Raw genomic sequence first — 8,739 nt, forward strand, 5'->3', positions numbered from 1 at the left:
TTGTGTCCCATGGCATTTGTACAAACCTCTCTGAGCCCTGGGCTCACCGTCCTGCAGTCATTGGTTGGCCTGTTCGCACCCCGATTGAACTGTGAGGATCTTCCGTGTGTCTCTGCATCCCTGGCACGAGGCACACGCTCTCTACATGAAAGACCCCTACAAGGGCTAGTGACTCTTGTGTGAGGTCTGGGAAGCACCATTGCAGGACAGGCTCCTGGAGCCAACTCTGAGGCAGAGGTTAACATGCAGGAGACTTACTGGGGAGCGAAGGAAGCAGGACCAGGTGAGGGAGAGTCAAGCGGGGATGCGGTGATGACGGAACCTTGGAGCTGATCTGGTCCTGCAGAGCTGCTCTGGTCTGGGGCCAGGGGCTAGGCCTTGGCACCCCCTCCTCCTCGACCAGTCACTGGATGATGGCTGTGCTGGGGAGAAGATGTGACCCTGGCAGTGGACGTGGGTAGGGTGACCACAGAGAGCTGTCCGCCCTTAACACTCCCGGAGCTAAAAAGGGTCTGGGGGCCCTGCCAGCCCTCAGTGCCCACTCAGGGCCTGGGCTCATCATCCAGGCTGTGTCTCCCACAGGGTGGGCTGCAGACTCCTGCATTACCCACCCCCTGCCAGGGCCCAGGAATTGTCACCAGTGACCGGGGTGATTGCGATGGACCCGAAAGTTTAAGAGAAACTGAGGCTACAAAGGGGACGTGGCTTCTCTGAGGTTCACAGCGGATTGACGGAAGGGTCCAGGTGAACCGTTGCCTGGGTGTCCTATAGTGCAGGCAAGGGTGCTGGGACGAAGCCCCGAACAGCATAGGCAGAGGACGGGGGTGGGTGTGTGCAGGCAGCCGTGGTCCAGCCTCATCCAGAGCAGAGGGCAGCAGCCTCCTGAGGAACCTGCTCCCGGGGCCCGGGACCCACACAGCGAGCAGCACTTGTCATTAACACCGATCAGAGGCATCCCGTCCCATCCTGCCCCAGTGACCCCAAGCGACCACCCACCAGGGAAGAAGGGCCCTGGTTTCTGTGTGAGACTCTCCCAGGATCCTCCTAGGAGTTGTTTCAGGCCAGGGCGTCCCGTGTGTCTCTAGCCAACCGTGTGGAGGGTCTCTCCATTAACAAGAGTGAGGGGCAGGGGATGGGACCTCCATTGCAAAGAACGAACGGTCACCATCACATGCTCCAGCATGGAGTCACTATCCCAAGCAGCCTACTTGTATTAACTCAAACCTCCCAGCAATCCGGAGAGGGAAGGACCATGTCACCCGCCCTCTACGGTGAGAAAACACAGGCACAGAGAAGCTGCGAAACTGTTCCTCCGCCGGTAGGTAGCGCAGCCTCTAATCCTACCGCCCAGGTAGGTATTTTACCTGTATTTTTTCAGGAGGCGTCACCACTCCACTTTACGAAGGAGGAGACTGAGGGTCAGAAATAATTAGTAGTGTCTTGAGACAATTAAAAATGAAGAGACGGATCTACATATAGATATTCTGGGGGGCAGGGGGATGGCACGCCACACCTACGAATGCAGGGGGCTGGGGGGAACACCGTGTATTCAAAGTTCAGCACGCGGTGCTGAATGAAGGACGGGGGCCCGGGTGCAAGGATAGGAGGAAGGCGTGAGACCCAGCTAGAGATCTAGGGCTCAGCCTGGAGCCCTAGAGTCCCCGAGAGGTACTGGAGCAAGGCCTCTGCTCTCCCAGCTGAGGGGGAGGCAGTGGCTGAAGCAGGGGGGATGGGGTGGGACCAGCCCGCTGTGGTTACACCTGTGACTCTTCCCGGGGGAAATGGAGGCTGCTTCCTGCAGGTTTAATTCAAGGTCAGCTGCAAAGCTCTATTAACTAAATTGGCCATCAACCCGCTTGTCCGTTCCGCATAATGGGGTCTTGCACAAAACGAGTTTTTCCCTGCGTTAAAAAGCGTCGTGTTTGAATCAAAACTTATTCCAATGTTCGGGCTAATGAAAGCCTCAGGTGAGAGTTAATCCGTGGGGCTTGAGGTGTTTCCACGGAAACAAGAGGAGGGAGGCAGGTCTGATGCGAAGCCAGGTGCACCAAGGTGATTCTCTGCGGTGCTCACTGGGGGGACCCTCACTCAGCTCCAGCCGGGGACAGAGACCGAGAGCCAGAGCCAGTCCGGGGTGGGCGTGGAGAGGGGGCCTGCCCGGGAGCTGCAGCCTCTGGGTCCGAGTTTAGAACGCTTGCTGTGCAGCAGCCAAACCTGTTTTTAAGGATTTATTTTTGTGTTTTTTTCCAGGCCTTTGAGACGTCAGCAAGAAGGCTCCCCCAAACTAGCGTCTCAGGTGCACTGGCCCTGCTGCTGCAGCCCTGGCCGGCCCCAGGCACAGTGGGTGCCTTAAGGGGGCTGTCCACAGTGCACCTTGCGTGAGTCACTTCCCCCTTCTGGCCACTGATTCCTTATCTCTAAAATAATGCCTAGCGTAAAAAGCTGCAATATTTGGGGCTGGGAGATGAGAATTTCAGGCCCCCCTTCTTCTCTGATGTGGGCAGGTCCCTTAACCTATCTGAGGGGTAGTTTCTCTATCCATAAATCCGGGAGTGGTGTCTCGGGTCCCTCTAGGAAGATGTCATAGTAGCTGGTATCTGACAGGCCACCGGCCAACCACACAGACAGCTAGATGTCAGGCTGATGCCCACTGGACTGGCAAACGGGAGGAACCATGTGGCCAATGCTTCTGCTTGGGGCCTCAGGCCCCTCCTGCAGACGGACTGAGGGCCCCCATTCGCCTCAGAGAAGCCGCAGACCAACACGAAGGCCTTTTGGGCATATTCCTCTCCTCGTGTCGTCCTTACAGCAGCCCTGGTGGGACCACTGTTCTATCACTCATGAGGCCACGCACCAGGGAGGCCGAGTGGTCTTCCACAGTCCCACCGCGGTTATGTGACATGGCTGGGACCAGAGCCACCACTGTTACGGGGTGTGTCGATGGCCACCCAGGCCTCCTGCCTCTCCCTCTGCCCTCGATCCCTTGGCTCACCCAACCCACGATGGCTGTCAGCCGGGCATCTGTCCCTCAGCTCGGGCTTGGCACCGCGGACCCTGGAGACGGCCCTACTTCTGAGTTGGCCTGTGCAGGCCGCTGCAAGGCTGGCCGCTGGCCACACGTCCAGCCAGTTTCCCCAGGCCGCCATATGGCTGAGGGGTCTGTTTTGCTAGGGGATGGCAGGGCCAGTGAATGGCCCATTCTGTGCCAGGGACCAGGGCCTGATTCAATTTAAACTGCCTGTCCAGGGACCTGCCTGAGGGAATAAAGACTGTTCTCTCTGGGAGATGCAGGCAGGCTGCAGCCAGAGACCCTGTAATCAGGTTTGCTGGGGCCGGCCTCAGCCTCGGCCCGGCCACTCGCCCCATTATCAGCATCCTCTGAGGGGTCAGTGTGGTGGCACGCCTGCCCTGTGGCTTCACAAGGCCCCTCTTTCCCCTTAATCGAATCAGGCTGCAGCCTGGCATTCCCCCAGCCTGAGTCATCTCCGTGGGGAGGGGAGCCGGGCATGAGGCATGAAGAGCTTGGGGCGGAGATGGACGGGGCCAGAAGGGACCCAAGACGTCACTCGGAGCTCACCCACCATAGACTCAGGGGTTGAAGCCAGAGAGGGGCAGGCTCGTCCTTACAGCGACCGTGGGGTGGTGGGGGGCAGAGGGCGGGCCCTGGCAGAGGAGGGAGCAGAAGCCCCAGCCCCAGGACCCACATAGGGAAGGGATTCTTTTCCCCCTTCTGCTCCCCAAAGTCTGAAGGCTGAAGTGAGAATGCACCCATCACTCCTACCCACACCTCCGACGGCCCTCACCACACAGAGGAACCACGACAACACAAACACAGACGAAGCTCAATAGAATGAGAGAGGAAGCAGACGCAGGAGAGTACGTGCCACGTGGTTCCACCCACAGGAGGGTCAGGAGTGAGGACACACGCTGCTTCTAGAAGGCAGATGTGCGAGAGGGCAGATGGGGCTCGCTGGGTGCTTGGAGGCCAATCTCTGAGCCAGTGACACAAGTGTGTTCACATGTGAAAACCGATGGAGCCATGTACTTGGGGTTTGTCCATCTCTCTGCGTGGGTGAGACTCTAATAAAAAGCCTTTAAAAAGCTGAAAGCTAAGAGACACTGTATTATTATTATTATTTCTTTTGCGGTACGTGGGCCTTTCACTGTTGCGGCCTCTCCCGTTGAGGAGCACAGGCTCCGGACGCGCAGGCTCAGCGGCCACGGCTCACGGGCCCAGCCGCTCCGCCGCATGTGGGATCTTCCCGGACCAGGGCACAAACCCGCGTCCCCTGCATTGGCAGGCGGACTCTCAACCACTGCACCACCAGGGAAGTCCAAGAGACACTGTATTTTTAAGAAACAGTTCCTGAATGCCTGCCCTGGCCCTTTGCTGGGGGCCCAGGGACAAAGGACACATTCCTTAACCGGAAGGATGGAGGTCATGGTCAAAATCTGGACAGTGCAGTGTCCTCCGTGTTCTGCCGGAGGGACATGCGCGTGGCTGAGGGCACAGGGATGGACCAGCCCTCGAGGGTAGAGGCTCCGGCGGCGAGCGTGGTCTGGGTCTCCACGTCTTGATGTGCTCGTAAGAGTAAAGGAGTGGGGTGAGGCCTGCACGCGTCGGAAGCAGCCCGTCCCGGCAACAGAGGCACAGGCCGTGCAGGCCAGTGATGCCTAAACCTGGGTATGCTCTGGGGTCACCCAGAGAGTGTCCTGGGCTCTAGAACTCAGGAGCCAAATCTCTGAGGGTGTTAGAACAGAAGCAAAAGCCACCCCAGAAAAATCATTGATGAAGTGTTTTTTTGTTTTGTTTTGTTTTTGCGGTACGCGGGCCTCTCACTGCCGTGGCCTCTCCCGTTGCGGAGCACAGGCTCCAGATGTGCAGGCTCAGCGGCCATGGCTCACGGGCCCAGCCGCTCCGCGGCACGTGGGATCTTCCTGGGCTGGGGCACGAACCCGCGTCCCCTGCGACAGCAGGCGGACTCCCAACCACTGCACCACCAGGGAAGACCAATTGATGAAGTTTTAACAGGAGAGTCATTTGAAGAAGATAAGCTTTTTAGAGAGACGGTCTCATCCTCGTTTCAGTTAGGGGAGCATGGGAGCCCCCATCCACGTGAGAAGTCCCGGTGGCCTGACCTGACGCAGTGGCGGCTGGGATGGAAGGAAGTGGTGAGGTTCTAGAGATACAACGACGGAAGACTTGAATGGACTTTCTGACCGGCAGGAGGATGGCAAGCCTAATGCACAGGTTTGGGAAGCTGGGGAGATGGAGGAACCCAAGGGGAGACAGGGGCCCTAGGGGAGCAGATGTGAGAGGACGGCTTGGAGATCCTGTGGAGGAAACATCAATGATGGTGGGCACTGGGCAGCAGGATGTATGACCACACAGCATGGAGACAGTGGTTTGAGGGTCACGTGAGTGTAGACGGTAGATAACGCCTCCCGGGTGACAGCGCCTGTTAGGGAGAGTGCAAGGTGCAAGACACGTGTGACCTCCCCAGAGCATGTGGGCTTGGATTAGAACTTAGAGTACCTGTTGGGAGAGTGGTCAGCCAGTCCCATGAGGGTTGCTTATCTCCCGGGGAAAGAAGAATTTAAATAACTCATGGAAAACTTACCGGCACTGAGTCCATGGCCACTCTCACCATCACCCTGATCTTTGCTCAGCGGCGGTACATCCCTTTATTTGTCCACGTGACAAAGGCATCTCTTGGCTTTTCCAGGCAGGTATAGACTTTGACCATCACCCGAGAAATCTTGGAACTGCCCAAGGTGTTCTTTCTTAGGAAAAAGCTTGAAGCTGGAGACAAATCTGTCTGCTGGGGCCCGTCACCACCTTCAGTACCAGAAGGTACTTCAGTACCAGCTCTCAGTCTATTCCACTCGACTTCGTTAGGACAGGAAATCCATGAGCACTGACTCACCTCTGTCCTCCAACCTCAACTACACATCTGAGATTGATCAAATAAATGCCACGTGCCAACTCTACGGTTGGCACTCTGGGCAGGGGGGCCAGATGGTGCTCAAAACCCAGGGTGTGGAAGGGTAGATAGTGAGATCCTGTTCAATTCAATTCAGCACAAGACCCTTGAGTGCCAGGTGCCTGCAGGGTGCCGACTGGGGAATGGGAGCTGAGGACGACCCTGCCCTCGGGTCCCCTAGCCTAGTGCATGTGTGTGGTAGGGGTCCGAGGCGTTGGTAATAACATCATGAGGCTGGATGGCAGCAGACGAGTAGGAGAAAACCTTCCCTTCCTAGTCCATGGGTGTATTCGTGTTTATTAGGGATGCAGCCCATCTAAATGATTCTAAAACGGAAAAGGGTAATGGTCCTTGTTAGCCAACAGCCAGTGTATCTTTGTGGCAGGACCTTGAGCTGGTCTCAGCAGCAGAGGCCACGGGGAGTGGAGGTTGGGGCGTGGCCAGCTTGTTTCAGGGCAGTGAGACCAGGTGCCAGTGAGGACAAGATTGGTAGGGGGTTAGAGCTGTCACACAGAATTGCTCTGCACTGCTATGTTTGATGTCCCTTTGCATTGAGGAGGTGTCTCTGCGTAACAGGACACTGCTGGTGCCCCTCAGGTTCAACCTCAGGTAGAAAGGGACACTTCTTGGCAGGCGAGGTCCTCCAGCCCTCCCTTCCTATCCCCATTGCCATTACACTCTTCATGAACACACTGCTCCAGCCTTACTGGACTGTGTCCAACCTGGCGTGTATATCCTCCCATCCCTTATGAATCCTTCTTGCTCATCCTCACATCAGCACCGGAATGCCCTTCTTTTTCCAAAACTGCCTAATGAAATCCACATACCCTTCAAGACCCAGCTGAATCCCGCTCCCTCCCAGACGCCTCTCCAGATCTATTCCATCGGCATTCATCTCTCTGCCACTCAGGCTCCCACAGACTGAGCAGAAATCTGCCCCGTGCCAGGGCTTTTTTTTTTTTTTAAAAATTGAGGTAAACACACATAACATACGATTTACCATTTTCACACTTTTAAGTGCAAATTTAGTAACATTAAGTACATTTGTGGGCAACCATCACCACTCTTCATTTCCAGGAGTTTCTCAGCATTCCAAACTGAAACTCTGTACCCATTAAACAATAACTCCCCGTGCCCCCTCTCCCCAGCCCCTGGTAACCTTCATTCTACTTTCTGTCTCTGTGAATTTCCCTACTCCAGGTACCTACTCTAGAAGTGGAATTGTACAATAATTGTCCTTTTGTGTCTGGCCTATTTTCCCTAGCATAGTGTTTTCAAGGTTCATCAGTGATGTAGCTTGTGTCAGAATTTCATCTCTTTTTATGGCTGAATAATACTCCACAGTACGCACACACCATATTTTGTTTATCTGTTCATCTGTTTATGAACAATTGGCTTGTTTCCACCTTTTGACTGTTGTGAATAATGCTGCTATGAACGTGGGTGTACGAGGATCTGTTTAAGTCCTTGCTTTCAATTCTTTCCGGTATCTACCTAGTCCTGGAACTGCTGGGTCATACAGTAATTCTGTTTAACTTTTTGAGGAACTGTGTCCAGACATTTTATGCCCACCTGTGCAATAACCCAAGAGCATGAGGATGGTAGAGCCCATGCTGCATTCATTTGCACATGGCAAACTCTAAAGGGGTCTTTGGGGCCAGACAATCCTAGGTTCAACTCCCAGCTCTACTTCTCAATAGCTGAGCCTCCATTTTCTTGTTTTTGAAACAGGGTTACTGTAAGCATGGAATGTACTCAGAATGTGAAACACCTGGCACTCTGCAGGTGTTCAATAAATATTCATCCTGACTCCCCTTACCCACTTCTGTTTCCTCATCTGTAAAAAAGCATCTTATTTACTAAATGCCTTGTAAACCCCAAATGCTTTCAGGACAACTGGGTGGAAATATTCGGAGGTAACTTTCTTTAGAAAACATGCCCCCCTTTCAAATAGAAGCCCATAATTCCTCCACATGCTTCCCCATCTGTTCCCCCAAATGTGATAATTAGGAAATGATGCTGTCACTTTCCAATGTGAGAAATCGGTCCCTCCCATCTCATCTCTTAGTGACATGGCAGAAGGATAAGCAGATAGCTCTTAAAACTCACAAGCAGCCCCATCCCCAGTCCCCATGGTTTTGATGTGGTTCAAAAACCAGGTCAGTCTCCCCAGGAGGCAACCCAAGGTGTGGCAATAAGATGCTAATCTCAGGAGATGTGAGTGGAATGGACTTAGAGACCACCTCACCATTTATGGTTCTTCTTTCATGAGTCTTCACCACTGTCTAGAGTAGTGAGATGCACTAGTCACATTTAAGATTAGTGAATGAGGCCCAGGGAGACAAGTGAACTGAATACAGCAAGTTGTTAGGAGAGCTGAGACACACATCCTGATCTCCTCCCACCCTGCTGCTGGTGATGGGGGCAACATGGCATCCAGTCCTTTGAGTAGACTAAGAGGACTCATCTAGTCTTCCCAAGGCAGCACATGAATCTGGAACTCCAGGCTGTCTGCTAATGGTCCTTAAAACTTTCATGTCATGGACCTAGAGATTGTCATACTGAGTGAAGTAAGTCAGACACAGAAAGACAAATATCATAGGATATCGCTTATATGTGGAACCTAAAAAAAAAAGGGTACAAGTGAACTTATTTACAAAACAGGAGAGAGTCACAGATGTAGAAAACAAACTTATGGTTACCAGGGGATGGGGGGTGAGGGATAAATTGGGAGACTGGGATTGACATATACACA

This window comes from Pseudorca crassidens, chromosome 14, assembly GCF_039906515.1.
Source record: "Pseudorca crassidens isolate mPseCra1 chromosome 14, mPseCra1.hap1, whole genome shotgun sequence".
NCBI classification, from domain to species: Eukaryota; Metazoa; Chordata; class Mammalia; order Artiodactyla; family Delphinidae; genus Pseudorca; species Pseudorca crassidens.